The sequence below is a fragment of the Pseudophryne corroboree genome, chromosome 7 (genome assembly GCF_028390025.1).
Source record: "Pseudophryne corroboree isolate aPseCor3 chromosome 7, aPseCor3.hap2, whole genome shotgun sequence".
Lineage (NCBI taxonomy): Eukaryota > Metazoa > Chordata > Amphibia > Anura > Myobatrachidae > Pseudophryne > Pseudophryne corroboree.
In genome coordinates, this window is record NC_086450.1 from 53,762,934 (window position 1) to 53,786,768 (window position 23,835).

Here is a 23,835-nt window from a genome sequence, read left to right on the forward strand (position 1 = left end):
ATCATGCTATACACAACCCTCTCTTCCCCTGCATGTCTGGATCACACAGCTCCCATGTCAGTCCATGGGAGGCAGCAGGCACAAAACAAACACCCAGGAAAGGGGAATACTTTATGCTGTGCTGGGATAGGATTAAGCAGGAGGTTGCAGCCTGAGAAGAGGACAAGCACTGGCTATAGCCATAGGGTGCAGCATAAACTATGCAATCAGCTGAGGTGAGAGGAGTCCTAGGGAAACAGACATCATACATGTGAGTAAATACTGTACTGTGCTTCCAGTGCTGCTGGGATCACTGGTCTGGGCTCAGTCCTGGGCTGCCTGCATTGCTATGTCTCTGGCTGGCTGATCAGAACCTCCCTGGGACCTGGGTGTATATATAATATTGTATCACTTTCTCTTCTGACAAACTTTGCTCTGTCACAACTTGTTTTGCAACTTTGAGAACCGGTATGTATGTTACTTGTATAATGCATTGCCCCACTTCTGTCCCAGGCTGGGTAACATGAATATTCAGTGGGGGTAGGACTTTAGTAGGAGAGGAACCACATTGGTTTCTGATTGTGGAGTCAGTGGGTGGTGATTCTGCAATGATATGCTGCATTGGAGTCACAGGAGCAGTGGTTCCACCTTGTGTAAGGGATTTATAAGGGGCAGATGTATTAACCTGGAGAAGGCATAAGGAAGTGATAAACCAGTGATATGTGCAAGGTGATAAAGGCACCAGCCAATCAGCTCCTAACTTTTATTTTACATATTGGAGCTGATTGGCTGGTGCCTTTATCACCTTGCACATATCACTGGTTTATCACTTCCTTATGCCTTCTCCAGGTTAATACATCTGCCGCCCTGATGTGTAACCAGCACGTAGCTGGCACTAATCATCACACACAATCACTGCCTTTATTACCCAGCTGGCCAGACCAATAAGCTGCGTTACCATTACGTTGTTATAAGGAGGGCTGAAGACAGTGTGATAATTACAAACACGTCAAGCTGAAACATTGCAAATAAAACAAACAAACAACGCTTACAGGAAAACACTTCTATCAGGACTCGTACTTAAGGTGGGTACACACACTAGGCGACGTGCTCTGTGAGCAACATCGCCTACTGTTTCCCCCTCCCGGGCAGGGCAGTCGGCGGCAGGGTATACACACTGAGCGATACCACGACCATATCGCTCAGCGAGTTCACGTCGCTGCCGGGCCATGCATGCAGTTCTTGGATGATGGTACAAATTGAGCTGCATGCAAGGCCGCCAGCGAGGGTCAATAACGGCCTGCAGGGCCGCACATCGCTTGTCGGCGGCGGCATACACACTTGCCGAGAAAGTAAACAACGTCGCTCAGGAAGGGTGAAAATGAGCGATGTCGTTTACTTTCTCGGCAAGTGTGTATGCACTTTTAGGGAACTCTGCTGACCAATTACTGTGAAGGAGAAACATATTAGTTATTAATATATTAATTATTAATATTAATTATATTATATTATTTATAAGAAATAAAAATGATTTAAAAAAAATCCATCAAGAACAGTTTTAATTAATGATATCAGCTGCTGCTGTAGCTTCTGGAAGGGCTGCCATATACTGTATATACACACACACATAATTATTGTAGTAACATTTTCGAGACTCTTGGGGGTATATTTACTAAGGTGCAAGGTTTTATTTTAGAAGTGGAGATGTTGCCCATAGCAACCAATCAGATTCCACTTAACATTTATCTAGCTGCTTCTAGAAGATAATAGCTAGCATCTGATTGGTTGCTATGGGCAACATCTCCACTTTTAAAGAACTCACACCTTATTTAATATACCCCTTGGATTCTTCACTGGGACGCTAGCTGTTGTGCTTCCCCCTCCCTTGTATTAATCCTTGTCTCTATCTCCCCCTCCCCACCCATTCATCTTCCTCTCTTCTCCTGTCTTTACCACTCTTTCTATTTATCTCACTTTCTTCTTTTTACCCCATCTCTCTTTCTTCCCCTGTTTTATCCCATGACTCTCACTTCCCCTCCTTCTCCCCAGAGGTGCTTTAAGAGAGGAGGGGGCCCGCGGCGGCCATTTTCTGAGGGCTATTTGCTGCTCTCCAGCCCACATCAGGTAGATCAGGCATGTCCAAACTGCAGCCCTCCAGCTGTTAAGAAACTACACATCCCAGCATGCCCTGACACAGCTTTAGCATTCTCTGACAGCAAAACTGTGTCATGGCATGCTGGGATATGTAGTTTCACAACAGCTGGAGGGCCGCAGTTTGGACATGCCTGAGGTAGATGGAGCATGTTTGAGCCTCCCTTGACATAGGGGCCTGTGGGCTCCGCACAGCTTGCACCCATTATAGATACACCAGTGCTTCTCCCCATATCTCTCCCCTTTCCCTTTCCCCTGCCTCTACCCTTCTTTCCCTGTTCAAGTCTCAAATTGTTACTCCTTTTCTTTGTCTCTCTCTGGGGGAGATGTATCAAACCTTTGAGAGAGATAAAGTGGGGAAGTTGCACATAACTAACATCATTTTATAGACTATGTTAAAGAAATATTAGCTGGAAGCTACCTCTCTTCTTTTATGGGCTACTTGAAAAACTGCACTCTCTTGAAACCTCCTGCCTCCACCTCCTCTGTTGTTTCCTCCATTATTACTGTAAATGTCGATTTACTTTCAAGGAAAAATAATACCTAAACACTCTGTGGTACGGGCCGCTGCGGCCGCTGAATGCAAACAATAACCCCTACATTGTGTATGCACGTTGCGTATACACGCCGACACGCTATGCGCACAATACAGCGACACGTGTGGCTAAATACACCTTATTCCCCAAACAAGAATGGAATGCAACACCAGTAGTTAAATGTTATGCTGTGGTCCAACGCAGCAACAATATGTTTACTCAAGAGATAGAAGTAGAAAATACAACAATATTACAGAGAAGAGCTACAACCAATAGTACATACGTTTGTTCGCCAGCGCTACCGGATCCAGGTCTCAGTCAGTCTTAGCAAGATGACCTCCAGAGAATAGACTGGTGCCTGGTCAGGGAGCCTCTCTTTTATACAATGGGTCCAAAATACAATACAAAAGGAAATGTAAGCTCTTCTTCCATAGGTCAAGGGGCAGGTCATTTGCAGTACATGAGGGGTCATAGGTTGGTTTGAATAAGTGGGCGATGCTTGGTCCAGGTGTGCTTGCAGGTTTCCACCACCGGGTTCCCGCCGAATATCAAGAGTACAGTAATTACAGTATTTATGAATATTACAATTCTACGCACATCTATGCGATTATGCGCCCGCACAGAGGCCACTCTGTGTGGTGTTTGCACGTGGTGAGTGTAAATTTAATATTTTCGACTTCGACATTACCTTCAAAGGACAGCTATTTCTTTAAACATTTGAAAGAAAGTATGCAAGTATTTAATTGGTATTCTTTTAATTAGCTTTGAAATAAAGCCGTAAAGTGTGGATTACTCTACTGATCACGCATGCCTACTCTTCCGGAATGGCCATGAAACGCCCATGTTTTGGGAAGTCCTCCTGGACTCCTGGCCAGTAGACCTCCCTCCCTGATTCTCTTCAATTTCTTATGAAGTGTTTATGTGCTCATTGACGTGTAAAGTATTTACCAAGAAGTGCTCGCATGCCCAGGGACATACACAGACATACACAGCATATCTGCAGAAGTACCTGAAAGTAGTAATTGCTGGAAAAATCAGGTCTGCTGAGTGCTGATAGGTGTAAGCAGATACCTTTCTAAAAATGTTCTCCGATTTCAAAACAGAGCACGGGTGTCATTTTAAATTATCTCAAAACAAAACTTAAATAGAAAACTGCAAGCTAAATAATGAAGGCAGGCACATGAGACCTTTACATATCCACACTCCACAATTCCCTTCAAGCAACACTCGTACAAAATGTCACTGCTGCTTTTTCTCAAGGCTAGAACGTGTGATTATTAAGGGTACATAGCATATATTTTCGGATACATATGTATATGTCAGATATTTTCTTGTTTATTTATGACATCAGAATTTAAACATTTGTTCTATCTCTTTCCTGTGCATTTATTCTGTCTACCTGATATTCCCTATTTTATGTATGTCCTGCTTTCCTCACTGAACGAGACTGTGGAGTCTGACACATCAAAAACTATATGTCACGATCCGGGTATCTGGACGCCATTACTTACCCTTCAGATGCCTCCTAAGGCTGGCTCAGCGTTCCAGGACCGGATCCCGCTGTTCCTGAGTTTCCACATGCAGAATGTCAGAGTGGTGATTTCATCAGCCGCGGCCTCCGCTGTGCCCGCGTGGTTAAATGTGCGCTTGTCAGTCTGGCGTCTCCTGTCTCCTGTGGCCGGCGTCGCCATTACTGTTTCAATTCTCACATGGATTACAAACCAAACTTCCCTCCAAGTGTCTGCATGGGCGCAGCCATCTTGGATTTTGTCATCTGAGCATTTCCACCAATCTGCTGTCTGTATTGTTGATTTGCATAATTGCCTAGCCAACCCCTTCCTTGCTGCAGGTATAAGTAAGCTGTGCCTGAGCAAGGAAGGCGTCAGTGCTTTGGTTGTCTAACCTAGTTCCAGTTTGTCTCTCTCCTGTGGTTGTCTTCCAGGTTCCAGCTCCTGTCTCCAGACTTCTGCTATAGAGACCCGCACCAGCATTCCATCTGCGGTGTAGCCTGACTCTCCGATCCATTCTGGACTCACCTGTTTCCAGTTATCAATCACCTGCTTCCAGCCCAGCTTCCAGCAGTGTACAGCTTCTCTTAAAGGGCCGGTGTCCTTTCTGCAGTTTACCACTCTCCACCGGTATTATTATTTCACCGCTCTCAAACTCCTAACTTCATTATCAATCACCTGCTTCCAGCCCAGCTTCCAGCAGTGTACAGCTTCTCTTAAAGGGCCGGTGTCCTTTCTGCAGTTTACCACTCTCCACCGGTATTATTATTTCACCGCTCTCAAACTCCAAACTTCATTATTATTTAATCGCTCTCAAGTTCGTTTATTATTTAACTGGTTCCAGCCAGTATCCACTCCGTACCAACAACAGTCTGGTTCCAGCCAGTATCCACAGCAGCCGTTTTATCTTCAGCAGCCCAGCCTTTCCTGGAACACCAGCTGGTACGATCCTGGGTTCTCTCCATTGCTACAGTCAGGCCTGGTAAGGACTTTCCAACTAGAAGATTATAAGAACTGTCTCACACTACCAGTGCCTGTGGCCCTTGCCACCCTGTAGTACCCAGGAATTGTATTTATCCTCTGTTGACTTTTATGTTTCCTTTACTGCTGCTGTGTTACGGAGTTTGTCATAATAAACATCATTGACTTTTATCCTGGTTGTCGTGGTCACGCCTTCGGGCAGTTATTCTACATGTTACTTACATGTCTAGGGGTCTGATACAACCTCCCAGGTTCCGTTACATCTCAGCCCCTACAACTGAGGCTGCCTCCCGTCAGCTCAGGCCCTCAGTTGTGACAGTAAGCACTGACCTAATGAATCCAGCCGGAGACCAGGATCAAGCGACCAGGCCGATGCAAGAACTGGCAGCCCGACTTGAACATCAGGAGGCTGCACAGGGCCACATCATCCGCTGTCTCCAGGATCTCTCTACACGGCTGGATGGGATTCAAACGACCCTCCGTGGACCTGGCACGTCCGGTGCGTCCACTACAGTGACACCAGCTGTAACCCCACCCACCTTACCCATTTCCAGTCCACATCTTCATCTTCCAACGCCAGCAAAATTTGATGGATCTCCAAGGTTCTGCAGGGGATTTCTCAATCAATGTGAAATCCACTTTGAGCTTCTACCTGGCAATTTCTTCAGTGACCGTACCAAAATTGCCTATATCATCTCCCTTCTCAGTGGCTCAGCCCTTGACTGGGCATCACCTTTATGGGAGAAGTCTGATCCCCTGCTATCCTCCTATACTGACTTTGTAGCTACATTCAGGCGCATCTTCGACGAGCCAGGCCGGATAACATCTGCTTCATCTGAGATTCTCCGTTTACGCCAGGGAACACGTACTGTGGGACAGTATCTTATACAGTTTAAAATCCTGGCATCCGAACTGGCATGGAACGACGAGGCCCTGTATGCTGCATTCTGGCATGGCTTATCAGAACGCATCAAGGATGAGTTAGCTACCAGAGACTTGCCCTCTAAGTTGGATGAGCTAATTTCTCTTTGCACGAAGGTTGATCTACGTTTCAGAGAGAGAGCAACCGAGCGAGGAAGATCATCTACTCCTAAATCTTCTGCTCCTCCTCCTCGTCAACCATCTCCATCCAAGGATGAACCTATGCAAATTAGTCGTTCCCGTCTATCTCCCGCTGAGCGCCGAAGACGTCTCTCTGAGTCTCTCTTTCTCTACTGTGCAGCTCCGTCGCACACTATCAATGCCTGTCCCAAACGTCCGGGAAACTCCAGATCCTAGCTCGCCAAGGAGAGGGCCGGCTAGGAGTAATGATCTCCTCTCCATCTCCTCATGACTGTAACCTCCCAGTGTCGCTCCAAATTGCTCAACGTTACAGGAACGTCATTGCCCTCCTTGATTCCGGAGCAGCTGGGAATTTCATAACCGAAGCTTATGTTAAACGGTGGTCCCTACCCACCGAGAGACTGTCCTCGTCCATCTCTTTGACTGCCGTGGATGGCAGCAAGATTTTTGACGCAGTCATTTCCTTAAGGACTCTTCCAGTTCGTCTGAGAGTGGGAGTTCTTCATTCTGAGTATATTTCTTTTTTAGTGATTCCAAGAGCCACACATCCAGTGGTTTTAGGCCTTCCATGGCTCTGTCTCCACAACCCATCAATTGACTGGACGACTACGCAAATACTGGCATGGGGTCCCTCCTGTGCTGAGACTTGTTTAGCCAAAGTTCTTCCTGTTTGTTCTTCCTTCCCCAGATCATCTGATGTTCCGCCTCCTCCATATCAAGACTTCACGGACGTGTTCAGTAAAGCCTCTGCTGACATGCTTCCTCCTCATAGAGAATGGGACTGCCCAATCGACCTCATTCCAGGGAAGGTTCCACCGCGAGGTCGAACTTATCCGTTGTCTCTGCCTGAGACACACTCCATGGAAGAGTACATCAAAGAGAACCTGGCGAAGGGTTTCATCCGACCATCTTCTTCTCCAGCCGGCGCAGGCTTCTTCTTCGTTAAGAAGAAAGACGGTGGTCTGCGTCCGTGCATCGACTACAGAGGTCTGAACGACATTACCGTCAAGAACCGATACCCTTTACCCCTGATTACCGAGCTCTTTGATAGAGTTAGTGGTGCAACTATTTTCACAAAGCTGGACTTGAGGGGTGCCTACAATCTCATCCGAATCCGTGAGGGTGACGAGTGGAAGACCGCCTTTAACACCCGTGACGGACATTATGAGTACCTCGTCATGCCCTTCGGATTGAGCAACGCTCCAGCAGTCTTCCAGCACTTCGTGAATGAGATTTTCAGGGACATCTTGTACCGCCATGTCGTGGTTTATCTAGACGACATCCTCATCTTTGCTAATAATCTCGAAGATCATCGTTTCTGGGTAAAAGAGGTTCTTTCCCGTCTCCGTGTCAATCACCTCTATTGTAAATTGGAGAAGTGTGTGTTTGAAGTTAAAACCATTCCGTTTCTAGGTTACATTGTGTCCGGTTCCGGACTAGAGATGGATCCTGAGAAACTCCAAGCAATCCAGAATTGGCCTATACCCTTAAGCCTCAAAGGGGTCCAGAGGTTCTTAGGGTTCGCCAATTATTATAGAAAATTTATACGAGACTTTTCCACCATTGTGGCGCCTATCACTGCATTAACCAAGAAAGGTGCTAATCAGTCCAAGTGGTCCGAGGAAGCTACACAGGCCTTTCACCTTCTGAAGCAACGGTTCATCTCTGCACCAGTTCTGAAACAGCCCGACACCGACTCTCCTTTTATCTTAGAGGTAGATGCCTCCTCCGTTGGAGTAGGAGCAGTGTTATCCCAGAGGGCCAAAGATGGACATCTACATCCTTGCAGTTTCTTCTCCCGGAAGTTCTCCCCAGCTGAGCGCAACTATGCCATTGGCGATCAGGAGTTGCTAGCCATCAAGCTCGCTCTGGAGGAGTGGAGATACCTGTTGGAGGGAGCTTCCCACTCAATCACCATACTTACCGACCACAAAAATCTTTTATATCTCAAAGGCGCACAATGTCTGAATCCTCGTCAGGCCAGATGGGCACTTTTCTTCTCTAGGTTTGACTTTAAACTCCAGTTCTGTCCGGGTTCTCAGAATCGTAAGGCCGATGCCCTTTCCCGCTCATGGGAGCAAGAAAATGAGTCCGAGTCTGCAGACAAGCATCCTATTATTAATCCGTTGGCATTCTCCACGGTAGGGATGGACTCTACGCCTCCACCAGGGAAAAGTTTTGTTAAGCCAGTTCTAAGGAAGAAGCTCATGCATTGGGCCCATGCTTCCCGTTTTGCTGGACATACAGGCATTCAAAAAACCCTTGAATTTATTTCTAGGTCCTACTGGTGGCCAACTCTGAAGAAGGACGTTATGGAATTGCCTCCTGCCCAAAGTGTGCCCAACACAAAGTCTCCCGCCAGTCGCCTGCGGGGCAACTGGTTCCATTATCTGTTCCCCGTCGACCTTGGACCCATTTATCGATGGACTTTGTTTCCGATCTACCTATCTGCAACAAGTTTAATACCATCTGGGTGGTAGTTGACCGGTTCATTAAGATGGCACATTTCATCCGTCTCACCGGTCTTCCGTCAGCTTCCAAGTTGGCTCAAGTGTTTATACAAGAGATCTTCCGACTTCACGGTCTTCCTGAAGAGATCATCTCGGATCGTGGAGTACAATTTGTAGCCAAATTTTGGCGAAGTTTGTGTCAAGCCCTCCAAGTCAAGTTAAAGTTTTCCACGGCTTACCATCCTCAGACCAATGGTCAAACCGAGAGGGTGAATCAGGACTTGGAGGCCTTCCTCCGTATATATGTGTCTTCCCCTCAAGATGACTGGGTTCAACTCCTTCCTTGGGCCGAGTTCAGCCACAACGATCAATACCATTCCTCATCTTCTTCTACACCATTCTTCATTAATTATGGATTCCACCCTAAAGTCCCAGAATTCCAACCGCTTCCCGCAACTTCTGTTCCAGCAGTGGATGTCACCTTGCGTCAGTTTTCAAATAACTGGAGGAACGTCCGCGCAGCCCTGCTTAAAGCCTCATTCAGGTATAAGAAGTTTGCCGATAGGAAGCGTAGAGCGGTTCCTGCTCTCAAGGTGGGTGATCGTGTGTGGCTGTCCACGAAGAATTTGAGGTTGAGAGTTCCCAGCATGAAATTTGCACCTCGCTACATCGGACCCTTCAAGATTGAACAAGTCATCAATCCTGTTGCCTACAGGTTACAGTTACCATCCTTCTTGAAAATACCCAGGACATTTCATGTTTCTTTGTTGAAACCGCTGATCCTGAATCGGTTTCATTCCGCACTTCCTCCAGCTCCCAAAGTTCAGACTCAACGGGGAGTCGAGTACGAGGTGGCCAAGATTTTGGACTCACGTTTCCGTTACGGTCAGTTACAATACCTCATTGACTGGAAGGGCTATGGTCCTGAAGAACGCTCTTGGACCAATGCCTCAGACGTCCATGCTCCTGCCTTGGTCCGAAATTTCCACGCAAAGTTTCCTTTAAAGCCTAAGAAGTGTCCTGGGGCCACTCCTAAAGGGGGGGGGTGCTGTCACGATCCGGGTATCTGGACGCCATTACTTACCCTTCAGATGCCTCCTAAGGCTGGCTCAGCGTTCCAGGACCGGATCCCGCTGTTCCTGAGTTTCCACATGCAGAATGTCAGAGTGGTGATTTCATCAGCCGCGGCCTCCGCTGTGCCCGCGTGGTTAAATGTGCGCTTGTCAGTCTGGCGTCTCCTGTCTCCTGTGGCCGGCGTCGCCATTACTGTTTCAATTCTCACATGGATTACAAACCAAACTTCCCTCCAAGTGTCTGCATGGGCGCAGCCATCTTGGATTTTGTCATCTGAGCATTTCCACCAATCTGCTGTCTGTATTGTTGATTTGCATAATTGCCTAGCCAACCCCTTCCTTGCTGCAGGTATAAGTAAGCTGTGCCTGAGCAAGGAAGGCGTCAGTGCTTTGGTTGTCTAACCTAGTTCCAGTTTGTCTCTCTCCTGTGGTTGTCTTCCAGGTTCCAGCTCCTGTCTCCAGACTTCTGCTATAGAGACCCGCACCAGCATTCCATCTGCGGTGTAGCCTGACTCTCCGATCCATTCTGGACTCACCTGTTTCCAGTTATCAATCACCTGCTTCCAGCCCAGCTTCCAGCAGTGTACAGCTTCTCTTAAAGGGCCGGTGTCCTTTCTGCAGTTTACCACTCTCCACCGGTATTATTATTTCACCGCTCTCAAACTCCAAACTTCATTATCAATCACCTGCTTCCAGCCCAGCTTCCAGCAGTGTACAGCTTCTCTTAAAGGGCCGGTGTCCTTTCTGCAGTTTACCACTCTCCACCGGTATTATTATTTCACCGCTCTCAAACTCCAAACTTCATTATTATTTAATCGCTCTCAAGTTTGTTTATTATTTAACTGGTTCCAGCCAGTATCCACTCCGTACCAACAACAGTCTGGTTCCAGCCAGTATCCACAGCAGCCGTTTTATCTTCAGCAGCCCAGCCTTTCCTGGAACACCAGCTGGTACGATCCTGGGTTCTCTCCATTGCTACAGTCAGGCCTGGTAAGGACTTTCCAACTAGAAGATTATAAGAACTGTCTCACACTACCAGTGCCTGTGGCCCTTGCCACCCTGTAGTACCCAGGAATTGTATTTATCCTCTGTTGACTTTTATGTTTCCTTTACTGCTGCTGTGTTACGGAGTTTGTCATAATAAACATCATTGACTTTTATCCTGGTTGTCGTGGTCACGCCTTCGGGCAGTTATTCTACATGTTACTTACATGTCTAGGGGTCTGATACAACCTCCCAGGTTCCGTTACATCTCAGCCCCTACAACTGAGGCTGCCTCCCGTCAGCTCAGGCCCTCAGTTGTGACAGTAAGCACTGACCTAATGAATCCAGCCGGAGACCAGGATCAAGCGACCAGGCCGATGCAAGAACTGGCAGCCCGACTTGAACATCAGGAGGCTGCACAGGGCCACATCATCCGCTGTCTCCAGGATCTCTCTACACGGCTGGATGGGATTCAAACGACCCTCCGTGGACCTGGCACGTCCGGTGCGTCTACTACAGTGACACCAGCTGTAACCCCACCCACCTTACCCATTTCCAGTCCACATCTTCATCTTCCAACACCAGAAAAATTTGATGGATCTCCAAGGTTCTGCAGGGGATTTCTCAATCAATGTGAAATCCACTTTGAGCTTCTACCTGGCAATTTCTTCAGTGACCGTACCAAAATTGCCTATATCATCTCCCTTCTCAGTGGCTCAGCCCTTGACTGGGCATCACCTTTATGGGAGAAGTCTGATCCCCTGCTATCCTCCTATACTGACTTTGTAGCTACATTCAGGCGCATCTTCGACGAGCCAGGCCGGATAACATCTGCTTCATCTGAGATTCTCCGTTTACGCCAGGGAACACGTACTGTGGGACAGTATCTTATACAGTTTAAAATCCTGGCATCCGAACTGGCATGGAACGACGAGGCCCTGTATGCTGCATTCTGGCATGGCTTATCAGAACGCATCAAGGATGAGTTAGCTACCAGAGACTTGCCCTCTAAGTTGGATGAGCTAATTTCTCTTTGCACGAAGGTTGATCTACGTTTCAGAGAGAGAGCAACCGAGCGAGGAAGATCATCTACTCCTAAATCTTCTGCTCCTCCTCCTCGTCAACCATCTCCATCCAATGATGAACCTATGCAAATTAGTCGTTCCCGTCTATCTCCCGCTGAGCGCCGAAGACGTCTCTCTGAGTCTCTCTTTCTCTACTGTGCAGCTCCGTCGCACACTATCAATGCCTGTCCCAAACGTCCGGGAAACTCCAGATCCTAGCTCGCCAAGGAGAGGGCCGGCTAGGAGTAATGATCTCCTCTCCATCTCCTCGTGACTGTAACCTCCCAGTGTCGCTCCAAATTGCTCAACGTTACAGGAACGTCATTGCCCTCCTTGATTCCGGAGCAGCTGGGAATTTCATAACCGAAGCTTATGTTAAACGGTGGTCCCTACCCACCGAGAGACTGTCCTCGTCCATCTCTTTGACTGCCGTGGATGGCAGCAAGATTTTTGACGCAGTCATTTCCTTAAGGACTCTTCCAGTTCGTCTGAGAGTGGGAGTTCTTCATTCTGAGTATATTTCTTTTTTAGTGATTCCAAGAGCCACACATCCAGTGGTTTTAGGCCTTCCATGGCTCCGTCTCCACAACCCATCAATTGACTGGACGACTACGCAAATACTGGCATGGGGTCCCTCCTGTGCTGAGACTTGTTTAGCCAAAGTTCTTCCTGTTTGTTCTTCCTTCCCCAGATCATCTGATGTTCCGCCTCCTCCATATCAAGACTTCACGGACGTGTTCAGTAAAGCCTCTGCTGACATGCTTCCTCCTCATAGAGAATGGGACTGCCCAATCGACCTCATTCCAGGGAAGGTTCCACCGCGAGGTCGAACTTATCCGTTGTCTCTGCCTGAGACACACTCCATGGAAGAGTACATCAAAGAGAACCTGGCGAAGGGTTTCATCCGACCATCTTCTTCTCCAGCCGGCGCAGGCTTCTTCTTCGTTAAGAAGAAAGACGGTGGTCTGCGTCCGTGCATCGACTACAGAGGTCTGAACGACATTACCGTCAAGAACCGATACCCTTTACCCCTGATTACCGAGCTCTTTGATAGAGTTAGTGGTGCAACTATTTTCACAAAGCTGGACTTGAGGGGTGCCTACAATCTCATCCGAATCCGTGAGGGTGACGAGTGGAAGACCGCCTTTAACACCCGTGACGGACATTATGAGTACCTCGTCATGCCCTTCGGATTGAGCAACGCTCCAGCAGTCTTCCAGCACTTCGTGAATGAGATTTTCAGGGACATCTTGTACCGCCATGTCGTGGTTTATCTAGACGACATCCTCATCTTTGCTAATAATCTCGAAGATCATCGTTTCTGGGTAAAAGAGGTTCTTTCCCGTCTCCGTGTCAATCACCTCTATTGTAAATTGGAGAAGTGTGTGTTTGAAGTTAAAACCATTCCGTTTCTAGGTTACATTGTGTCCGGTTCCGGACTAGAGATGGATCCTGAGAAACTCCAAGCAATCCAGAATTGGCCTATACCCTTAAGCCTCAAAGGGGTCCAGAGGTTCTTAGGGTTCGCCAATTATTATAGAAAATTTATACGAGACTTTTCCACCATTGTGGCGCCTATCACTGCATTAACCAAGAAAGGTGCTAATCAGTCCAAGTGGTCCGAGGAAGCTACACAGGCCTTTCACCTTCTGAAGCAACGGTTCATCTCTGCACCAGTTCTGAAACAGCCCGACACCGACTCTCCTTTTATCTTAGAGGTAGATGCCTCCTCCGTTGGAGTAGGAGCAGTGTTATCCCAGAGGGCCAAAGATGGACATCTACATCCTTGCAGTTTCTTCTCCCGGAAGTTCTCCCCAGCTGAGCGCAACTATGCCATTGGCGATCAGGAGTTGCTAGCCATCAAGCTCGCTCTGGAGGAGTGGAGATACCTGTTGGAGGGAGCTTCCCACTCAATCACCATACTTACCGACCACAAAAATCTTTTATATCTCAAAGGCGCACAATGTCTGAATCCTCGTCAGGCCAGATGGGCACTTTTCTTCTCTAGGTTTGACTTTAAACTCCAGTTCTGTCCGGGTTCTCAGAATCGTAAGGCCGATGCCCTTTCCCGCTCATGGGAGCAAGAAAATGAGTCCGAGTCTGCAGACAAGCATCCTATTATTAATCCGTTGGCATTCTCCACGGTAGGGATGGACTCTACGCCTCCACCAGGGAAAAGTTTTGTTAAGCCAGTTCTAAGGAAGAAGCTCATGCATTGGGCCCATGCTTCCCGTTTTGCTGGACATACAGGCATTCAAAAAACCCTTGAATTTATTTCTAGGTCCTACTGGTGGCCAACTCTGAAGAAGGACGTTATGGAATTTATTGCCTCCTGCGCAAAGTGTGCCCAACACAAAGTCTCCCGCCAGTCGCCTGCGGGGCAACTGGTTCCATTATCTGTTCCCCGTCGACCTTGGACCCATTTATCGATGGACTTTGTTTCCGATCTACCTATCTGCAACAAGTTTAATACCATCTGGGTGGTAGTTGACCGGTTCATTAAGATGGCACATTTCATCCCTCTCACCGGTCTTCCGTCAGCTTCCAAGTTGGCTCAAGTGTTTATACAAGAGATCTTCCGACTTCACGGTCTTCCTGAAGAGATCATCTCGGATCGTGGAGTACAATTTGTAGCCAAATTTTGGCGAAGTTTGTGTCAAGCCCTCCAAGTCAAGTTAAAGTTTTCCACGGCTTACCATCCTCAGACCAATGGTCAAACCGAGAGGGTGAATCAGGACTTGGAGGCCTTCCTCCGTATATATGTGTCTTCCCCTCAAGATGACTGGGTTCAACTCCTTCCTTGGGCCGAGTTCAGCCACAACAATCAATACCATTCCTCATCTTCTTCTACACCATTCTTCATTAATTATGGATTCCACCCTAAAGTCCCAGAATTCCAACCGCTTCCCGCAACTTCTGTTCCAGCAGTGGATGTCACCTTGCGTCAGTTTTCAAATAACTGGAGGAACGTCCGCGCAGCCCTGCTTAAAGCCTCATTCAGGTATAAGAAGTTTGCCGATAGGAAGCGTAGAGCGGTTCCTGCTCTCAAGGTGGGTGATCGTGTGTGGCTGTCCACGAAGAATTTGAGGTTGAGAGTTCCCAGCATGAAATTTGCACCTCGCTACATCGGACCCTTCAAGATTGAACAAGTCATCAATCCTGTTGCCTACAGGTTACACTTACCATCCTTCTTGAAAATACCCAGGACATTTCATGTTTCTTTGTTGAAACCGCTGATCCTGAATCGGTTTCATTCCGCACTTCCTCCAGCTCCCAAAGTTCAGACTCAACGGGGAGTCGAGTACGAGGTGGCCAAGATTTTGGACTCACGTTTCCGTTACGGTCAGTTACAATACCTCATTGACTGGAAGGGCTATGGTCCTGAAGAACGCTCTTGGACCAATGCCTCAGACGTCCATGCTCCTGCCTTGGTCCGAAATTTCCACGCAAAGTTTCCTTTAAAGCCTAAGAAGTGTCCTGGGGCCACTCCTAAAGGGGGAGTGCTGTCACGATCCGGGTATCTGGACGCCATTACTTACCCTTCAGATGCCTCCTAAGGCTGGCTCAGCGTTCCAGGACCGGATCCCGCTGTTCCTGAGTTTCCACATGCAGAATGTCAGAGTGGTGATTTCATCAGCCGCGGCCTCCGCTGTGCCCGCGTGGTTAAATGTGCGCTTGTCAGTCTGGCGTCTCCTGTCTCCTGTGGCCGGCGTCGCCATTACTGTTTCAATTCTCACATGGATTACAAACCAAACTTCCCTCCAAGTGTCTGCATGGGCGCAGCCATCTTGGATTTTGTCATCTGAGCATTTCCACCAATCTGCTGTCTGTATTGTTGATTTGCATAATTGCCTAGCCAACCCCTTCCTTGCTGCAGGTATAAGTAAGCTGTGCCTGAGCAAGGAAGGCGTCAGTGCTTTGGTTGTCTAACCTAGTTCCAGTTTGTCTCTCTCCTGTGGTTGTCTTCCAGGTTCCAGCTCCTGTCTCCAGACTTCTGCTATAGAGACCCGCACCAGCATTCCATCTGCGGTGTAGCCTGACTCTCCGATCCATTCTGGACTCACCTGTTTCCAGTTATCAATCGCCTGCTTCCAGCCCAGCTTCCAGCAGTGTACAGCTTCTCTTAAAGGGCCGGTGTCCTTTCTGCAGTTTACCACTCTCCACCGGTATTATTATTTCACCGCTCTCAAACTCCAAACTTCATTATCAATCACCTGCTTCCAGCCCAGCTTCCAGCAGTGTACAGCTTCTCTTAAAGGGCCGGTGTCCTTTCTGCAGTTTACCACTCTCCACCGGTATTATTATTTCACCGCTCTCAAACTCCAAACGTCATTATTATTTCATCGCTCTCAAGTTCGTTTATTATTTAACTGGTTCCAGCCAGTATCCACTCCGTACCAACAACAGTCTGGTTCCAGCCAGTATCCACAGCAGCCGTTTTATCTTCAGCAGCCCAGCCTTTCCTGGAACACCAGCTGGTACGATCCTGGGTTCTCTCCATTGCTACAGTCAGGCCTGGTAAGGACTTTCCAACTAGAAGATTATAAGAACTGTCTCACACTACCAGTGCCTGTGGCCCTTGCCACCCTGTAGTACCCAGGAATTGTATTTATCCTCTGTTGACTTTTATGTTTCCTTTACTGCTGCTGTGTTACGGAGTTTGTCATAATAAACATCATTGACTTTTATCCTGGTTGTCGTGGTCACGCCTTCGGGCAGTTATTCTACATGTTACTTACATGTCTAGGGGTCTGATACAACCTCCCAGGTTCCGTTACATCTCAGCCCCTACAACTGAGGCTGCCTCCCGTCAGCTCAGGCCCTCAGTTGTGACACTATACTAGTAATAATAATAATAATAATAATAATAATAATAATAATAATGATGAAAAATGACTATTCTACATAGAACACTTTCAAAGCAAAACAGCTAGCACAGCACTTTTAAAAAGGCAATTCACTGTACTGGTATACCACCGATAGCGTCCCATTTATGCATCTGAAAAAAAACCCCCAAAAAACATTTGCTAAAGCTATACTAGCACCTCAGGGCCGTTACTAGACAATTTGGCCCCCACTGCAAAAAGTTACAAATATTTCCCCACCCCCCAGGACATTTTGGGGGGGAAAAAGACGGTGGTGGCGTGGCCTTGATAAAAGAGGCGTGTCCTTGCAGGAAAAGACTACCTTATACCCCACTTATGCCCCTGACACCATAATATGCCCCCATACAGTAATGCCTCTTACACATTACGACACGTTATTCCCCAAAACCATAATATGACCCACACAGTAATGTCCCTTACACATTATGGCACACACAGTAAGGCTACATGCTTTTAAACTCACTGCTCTTTGGTTCCTGTGACTCCCCCCCCCCCCCCCCCTCCTTATCCCAGCTCATTGTCAGAGGTTGTGCCAGCATACCCCCCCCCCCCTTCTTTCTCCCTGCCTCCGGCATGTCAGCGCAGTACTGGCACTTCAGGGTAGTGATGTGACTCCCGCATCATCATTTCCCTGTTACTAGAGGACCAGTAGGACATCTATCATGTCTCCTCTCAGGTGGTGGCCATTTAGGCATGGGCATTTTCAGTTGTATTACATGCGGACGGCCGGTTTGCATGTAATACAGCTGCAGACAGTGGTCGCTGCGCCCCTTGCGGCCCTAGAAACAACCCTGTACCTCCTAGTAAAATATTTTACTCCCCATAACTGATCTGCACCTTTATTCCATGGCTCATACAGATGTATCCTCACAGAGCATGGCCGCAAATGGGTCCCACGTGCTTATAAGTTGCATCTGTACGTTCTTACAGCCCTGTCCTAAAAGCAGGTGGTAGGAGGAAGATATGAGTCTGAAGGCCAATCACAATCACCAAACTGTTGTGATTGCCCCCCACCACTCACACTGCCCAATCTCCATGCCATTGGTACCATTTTCAAGTGTTAAACAAAATAAGATTGCAGTTCTGTGTTCCTTATCAGTTTTGGAGCTCCAGCTAGGGGTAGGGACACCTTAGTGAAATCTTTTATTGGGTATTACTGGTACTTTAAAGCAGGGGTGTATCTAGGGGTCTGAGCACCCCTGGCAAAGTAAAGTATTGGCGCCCCACACCCGCCCATATTTGAAATATCGAAGGCGCATGTGCCAAAAAGGGGCATGGCCACTCAATAGCACCCAAATACAAATTACACCACACAGTAGCAACCATTACTAACATTACACAGCACAGCAATGGTGGTCATTCCGACCCGATCGCAGGGTGCCCAAACTTTTGCAGACGCCATTTTTTTGTTTTCTGTTCTTTTGAAAGTGTAAATGATGGAAATAAAATCAAACTTTTTTTGACATGTTATAAGAATGTCTAATCTGTAATTTGATGCCTTTTGGAGATTTTCCATCTTTCCTTGCCTTCTTTTTGCCTGGGGTGCCCAAACTTTCGATCCCCACTGTGTGTGTATATATATATATATATATATATATATATATATACATACACATATTTACACATATATATACCGTATACACACACACACATATAGCATATTAAACATGCATACATATCTATATATATATATATATATATATATATACATACATACAGTACACGTATATATACACATGCATGTATATCATATGTGTGTGTGTGTGTGTGTGTGTTTATATGCATGCATGTATATACATGTGTGTGTATATAACTATATATATATATATATATGCATGCACATGGATATATACTGTATGTACTATAATTAAAATAAAGTAAACTTTTATTAAGCACTTTCAAGTGCCACCAGGAAGACAGCAGGCTACAGAGGACGCTAGACAGCCATTAATAATACTCATGGGTGCGCCACTGAGACAAGATAGAGGGAGAGAAAGGAGGAATAGAGAGACACTGTAGAGAGAGAGGGGAGGAATAGTGGGAGATGAGATGGGAGAGAGAGAGGAGGAATAGGGGCTGTGAGAGGACATGTGTATTATACACAGTAAAAGCACCCACAGGACATTTTTATAGACATTAGAAGCCGCCTCACAGGGAGCCTCAGAGATTCCTACCGTGTACAGCATGGAGAACAGCACTGTATACATGCTACACACACATACTGTATATACATGATATAGATATTTCACACATAAACATACATCACACACACATGATACATATATATCACACACATCACACACACATGATGCACACATATGAGACAGAGCTAGGCTGGTGATGAAGTCCTGGGCACCACTGGTGTCATCTTCAGATGTAGGAGGAAGGCAGTGACCACCATGAGCTTGGCCAGCCCGAACCATGCCTTCAGAAAGCGGGGTTCATTCCCCAGCAGTAGAGCCACAGTGTTCCAGGGCAGAGGCCGGCCTGGGAAAGCGCCACCGCAGACGTCATGGGAGTCCAGCTGCCGGTAAGCCATGCTCTGTTCCGTGAGGAAGACTGCTCCGAGCAGCATCTGGAAGAGCCCCGGAAAGGGAGAGCGCGACCTGCTCCATCCTGCGCCACACACTCTAGTCTGCTTCAGTCGGCTGTCCCGCGCATGGGGAGGCAGTTCACTGGGACACACATAGTTGCCCTGCCGCCGGCAGAATAACAGTTAAAGCTGCGGCTGTAAACTCCAGTGGGAGGGTGGGACTATCGGCCGTGGGTGTACGCAATCCGGTGGGAGGAGGGGCTAGCACTTGCGACAGCTGGTCTGGTAGGGAGGTGGGGAGGGTTAAGGCCCGTACACACTGGTCGATGTATCGGCCGTTCTCTTGAACGGCCGATACATCGCGGGACCTTCGGCCAGTGTGTACGGGCGATACGTCTGTGAACTCCGTCGTTCACAGACGTATCGCGTCGGCCGCGCAGCACAGCCGACAGCCAATATATCTAACGATATATTGGCCCGTCGCTGTGTGTGTACGGGGCGGTCGTCCGACCGCCCGTACACATGCTGCGGCGGCCGGCGGTGATTGACAGGTGAACTGGGCGGGCGCAGTTCATGACGTCAGTCCCCCGACGGATCGGGCTGTGTGTATGCACAGCACACTGCCCGATCCGTACATTGATATATCTGCAGATCAATTGATCTGCAGATATATCTAATAGTGTGTACCCACCTTTAGAGGTAGCCCCAGATGGGACAAGAAGACCCAGCTGAGCTGAGACAATCAGCTGCTGGTGTAAGCTCCTGCGAGGGGCTAACACTTGCAGCAGCCAGCCCGGCAGGGGGTAGGGTGGTTTTTGGCAGCCCCAGATGATACAACGAGACCCAGCCAAGCGGAGACCATCCAAGGGTCCTGGCGGACCAAACCGCACCTGGGCCTGGCACCCAACACCACCCCTCTTCCTGCTGCACTGACAGCCGCTGTCACCGCAGCACAAGCGCCCACAGGAACCCCCCTTCCCCGGCAAAGCACAGAAGTTGAGCACTGGGGACGGGGGAACTTCTGTGTCCCGGCCCCCCCCCCTTCCCATGCCAGGACACAGCAGTTCTTTTGCTGTTGCACCACACTGACACCGGCACCCAGGACACATGATGCACCGCTATCCCCGCCCTTTTATGCAAATAGACACTCAATTAAGCATCCCTGTTGGTGCTCGACCCGGGCCCCCTGACACCCGTGGGGCCCGAAGCGGATGCTTTGGCTGCCTAGCGTTAAATCCGCCACTGAATCTACCTCCTTGGCTGGCGCCCCTGGCAAGTACCATCCTGGCCAATAGGTAGATACGCCCTTGCTTTATAGGATATATTCACCCATATTGTATACAGTACATAAGTTTGAAGCACTGCATACAGTTTCTTCCCTATAGTACTATGGTTTAAATAAAGCATTTTTATAATGTATTTACAGCTAGGAATTGATAACTATTGAAAAGGAGTTTAATGCAGTGCTCTACATATGTAATATACACACTGCCGCCAAGGGGGGTAGGGGTGGGTACTAAATACATGGGACCATGATGGAGGGGCCCAGGTCTGCCGCCCCATTACCTGTTAGCAGCAGCTTCAGTTTATTCTCCAGCCAACACACGAGCCACCTTCTAGATTTGCCCCTGGCTGAGGGGCACGATAGCGCACCCCAAATCTGCTTCGGACGCTAAACATACTTTTTTTTTTTTTAACAGTCATTTGCATAAAAGGGTATGGCCACAACTCCCACAATTAGGCCACACTCCCAAAAAAGTATCTGGGCCAGCCACAGTTCTCTACTCCCCTGAATATACAGTGACCCTATTTGTTACGTCCAACTGTCTGTTGTTGCAGTTGTAGGCTTGCCATACCAGAATTAGCCAGCCAGCTACAGAACCTGTTATTCATTAGTGTCCTGGTTTAAATGGATATTATGTTAAGCCTATGCAGTTATCAAATCAACCAATCAAGTGGCAACAAAGCAATGTATAATGGTCAAGAGGTTCAGTTGTTGTTCTGACCAGACATCATAATGAGCTAAAAATTTTACTTTGACCATACTGAGTTACTGCTGCTGCCAAATAGGGAGGTTTAGTATGACTACGTTTGACAACATTTGACGGCATGGCAGTAGAGCGCCAGATCTTAGCTCGGAAGGGTATTCAGAGCGAAGTTATTCCTACCCTGATTCAGGCTAGGAAGGGGGTAACGTCTAAACATTATCATCGCATTTGGAAAAAGTATGTGTCTTGGTGTGAATCCAAGAAATTTCCTGCGGTGGAGTTTCAACTTGTACGGTTTCTCCTTTACTTGCAAGCAGGTGTGGACATGGGCCTGAGATTGGGCTCCATCAAGGTCCAGATTTTGGCCTTATCCATTTTTTTTCCAGAAACAATTGGCACTCCTCCCTGAGGTTCAGACCTTTTTGAAAGGGATTCTGCACATCCAACCTCCCTTTGTGGCGCCAACGGCATCCTGGGATCTTGATGTGGTGTTGCAGTTCCTGCAATCGGATTGGTTTGAGCCTCTACAGGAGGCTGAAATCAAGTTTCTCACGTGGAAGGCGGAAACTTTGTTGGCCTTAGCTTCTGCGCGACGTGTGTCGGAATTGGGGGCTTTGTCCTGTAAAAGTCCCTTTTTGGTCTTCCATGAAGATAGGGCGGAACTCAGGACTCGTCCACAGTTCCTTCCTACGTTTGTGTCGGCTTTTTATATCAACCAACCTATTGCGGTGCCAGTGGCTACTGACTCCTCAATTGCCTCAAAGGCCTTGGATGTTGTGAGGACTTTGAAGATTTATGTGAAGAGGACTGCTCGTCACAGAAAAATCAGACTCTGTTTGTCCTCTATGATCCCAAGAAATTTGGGTGTCCTGCGTCTAAGAAGTCGATTTCTCGCTGGATCAGGTTCACCATCCAGCATGCAAATTCTACGGCGGGATTGCCGTGTCCAAAATCGGTTAAGGCCCACTCTACTCGTAAGGTGGGTCCTTCCTGGACGGCTGCCCGGGGTGTCTCGGCTTTGCAGCTTTGCCGAGCAGCTACTTGGTCTGGATTGAACACGTTTGCTAAGTTTTACAAGTTCGATACTTTAACCTCGGATGACCTCAAGTTTGGTCAAACAGTTCTGCAGGAGCCTGCGCACTCTCCCTCCCGTTCTGGGAGCTTTGGTACATCCCCATGGTACTAATATGGACCCCAGCATCCTCTAGGACAGGGGTGGCCAACCTGTGGCTCTTGAGCCGCATGTGGCTCTTTCTTTCTTTAAATGTGGCTCCTGACACTTGAAGTCACATTACCACAATAGATACGGTAAACCACTGCACTCCAGAAAGACATGCGGAAGCACTACGAGGGCTGTGGACTGAGGAAGCCAGACACTAGAGATAAAACACCCACCGTCAAACAGAGGATCCTTAAGCCCCTTTCACATCGCCAATGCAGGATCCCACCCGGGAATTAGAAACGGTCCTTCCCGGGTGGTATCCGGCATTGGACCCTAACAGGTGGCTTACCGACCCGGCAATTTGCTGGTGTTAGGCGCGGCGGTGTTCGGCCGTGCCCTGACAGAGCAGCGGTCACGGCCGCCGCGCCTCTCTCTCTCCCTGCTTCCGCACGGTGCCTAGCAACGCCGGGACGCCGTGCGCGCGATAGCCGCCGGGTCCCTGGCAACGCTAGGACGCCGTGCGTGCAGGGCCGCCGGGTCCATGGCAACGGGTACGCCACAGGTGGACCGCGTTCCCCGTTGCCATAAGATTACTCACCTGTTCTCCCCTGGTCGTGCAGCAAGGCAGCTGCACGACATTTATCAATTAGGCTCTGTACTGCCATTGGAGGGTTCCCTGTTATATGCCTCCTCAGTGTCTCACACAAACGCCGGTGATAGCTTCCTGTATGCTGTTCCTGCCTTGTAGAAGTTTGTTCCTGGTCAGCTGCATCTGGTCGATCCTGCTCCCTGCCCTCTTGTATTCTGGAGTTCTGAAGCCGGTCCTGGGAATCCTTCTGGTCCTTGTGAACCTGTTACTGTCATCTGGGGTTCTCGCCCGGTTTCGTGAGTAGCGGCTTCTGCCGCGTGTTGCGGCCTAGGCCGCTTAGTATTTGCGTTTCTTTGAGTTGGTGCTTTTGCGGAGGTTTCCGCTTTCACTGTCCTCCCCAGAACTCGGCGGTGCAGTGTGGGGGAGTGGACAGTGGTATCCTTTGTAGTTCTTTTCCTTTGGCGGCGTGCCGCACATACGTTTAGTTTTTAGGTAGTTAGTAGCCCCTAGCTTGGTTGTTTCAGTTAGAGGTCCCCTTGTTATTACCCTGTCTCAGTTCACGCCTTGTCTCCAACTAAGACCGGGGGGCATCGGAGTTGGGCAGACATAATCCGCCCTTCAAACGCGGCTGCCGTGGGCCCAAAAAACCATAGTCATTCAGGCGTGAATTGACAACACGGGTAAGACAACGGAGGTAGGGTGCTAGGGGCTGTTTCCATTCCATTTCCCTATCCCAGCATCACGTCCTGGTGCTCTGGACTTACTGCATAAGATCTCCCCTGTCCTGAGCATCAGGATCGTAACAGCTGAGTTGGTTGCCATAGCTGCATGGGAGGAAGTGGGGGGGCGCGGCAGCGGGGGTGGAGGCGGCATTGGGAGATGAGCTCAT

At 48.4% G+C, this 23,835-nt stretch overlaps 1 protein-coding gene and 1 long non-coding RNA gene across 5 annotated transcripts in view; one reads left to right on the plus strand and one right to left on the minus strand.

The window, feature by feature from the left end:
- Positions 1-23,835, minus strand: part of MREG (melanoregulin) — a 157,957-nt gene that overhangs the window by 50,927 nt on the left and 83,195 nt on the right. Inside the window, exon 1 of one of the 4 annotated variants that reach the window (XM_063933168.1) lies at positions 268-548. The exons of 2 other annotated variants lie outside the window; for them this stretch is intronic. The gene's annotated coding sequence lies outside the window, so the exon portion shown is untranslated. Of the gene's footprint in view, positions 1-248; positions 549-23,835 lie in introns of those variants that run through there. One more of the 4 variants, XM_063933167.1, reaches the window with a different exon arrangement.
- The window catches only part of LOC134944538 (uncharacterized), a 33,632-nt gene continuing 9,926 nt past the window's right edge, over positions 130-23,835 (plus strand). The window contains exon 1 of the long non-coding RNA XR_010181893.1: positions 130-250. This is a non-coding gene — a long non-coding RNA (uncharacterized LOC134944538). The remainder of the gene's footprint in view (positions 251-23,835) is intronic.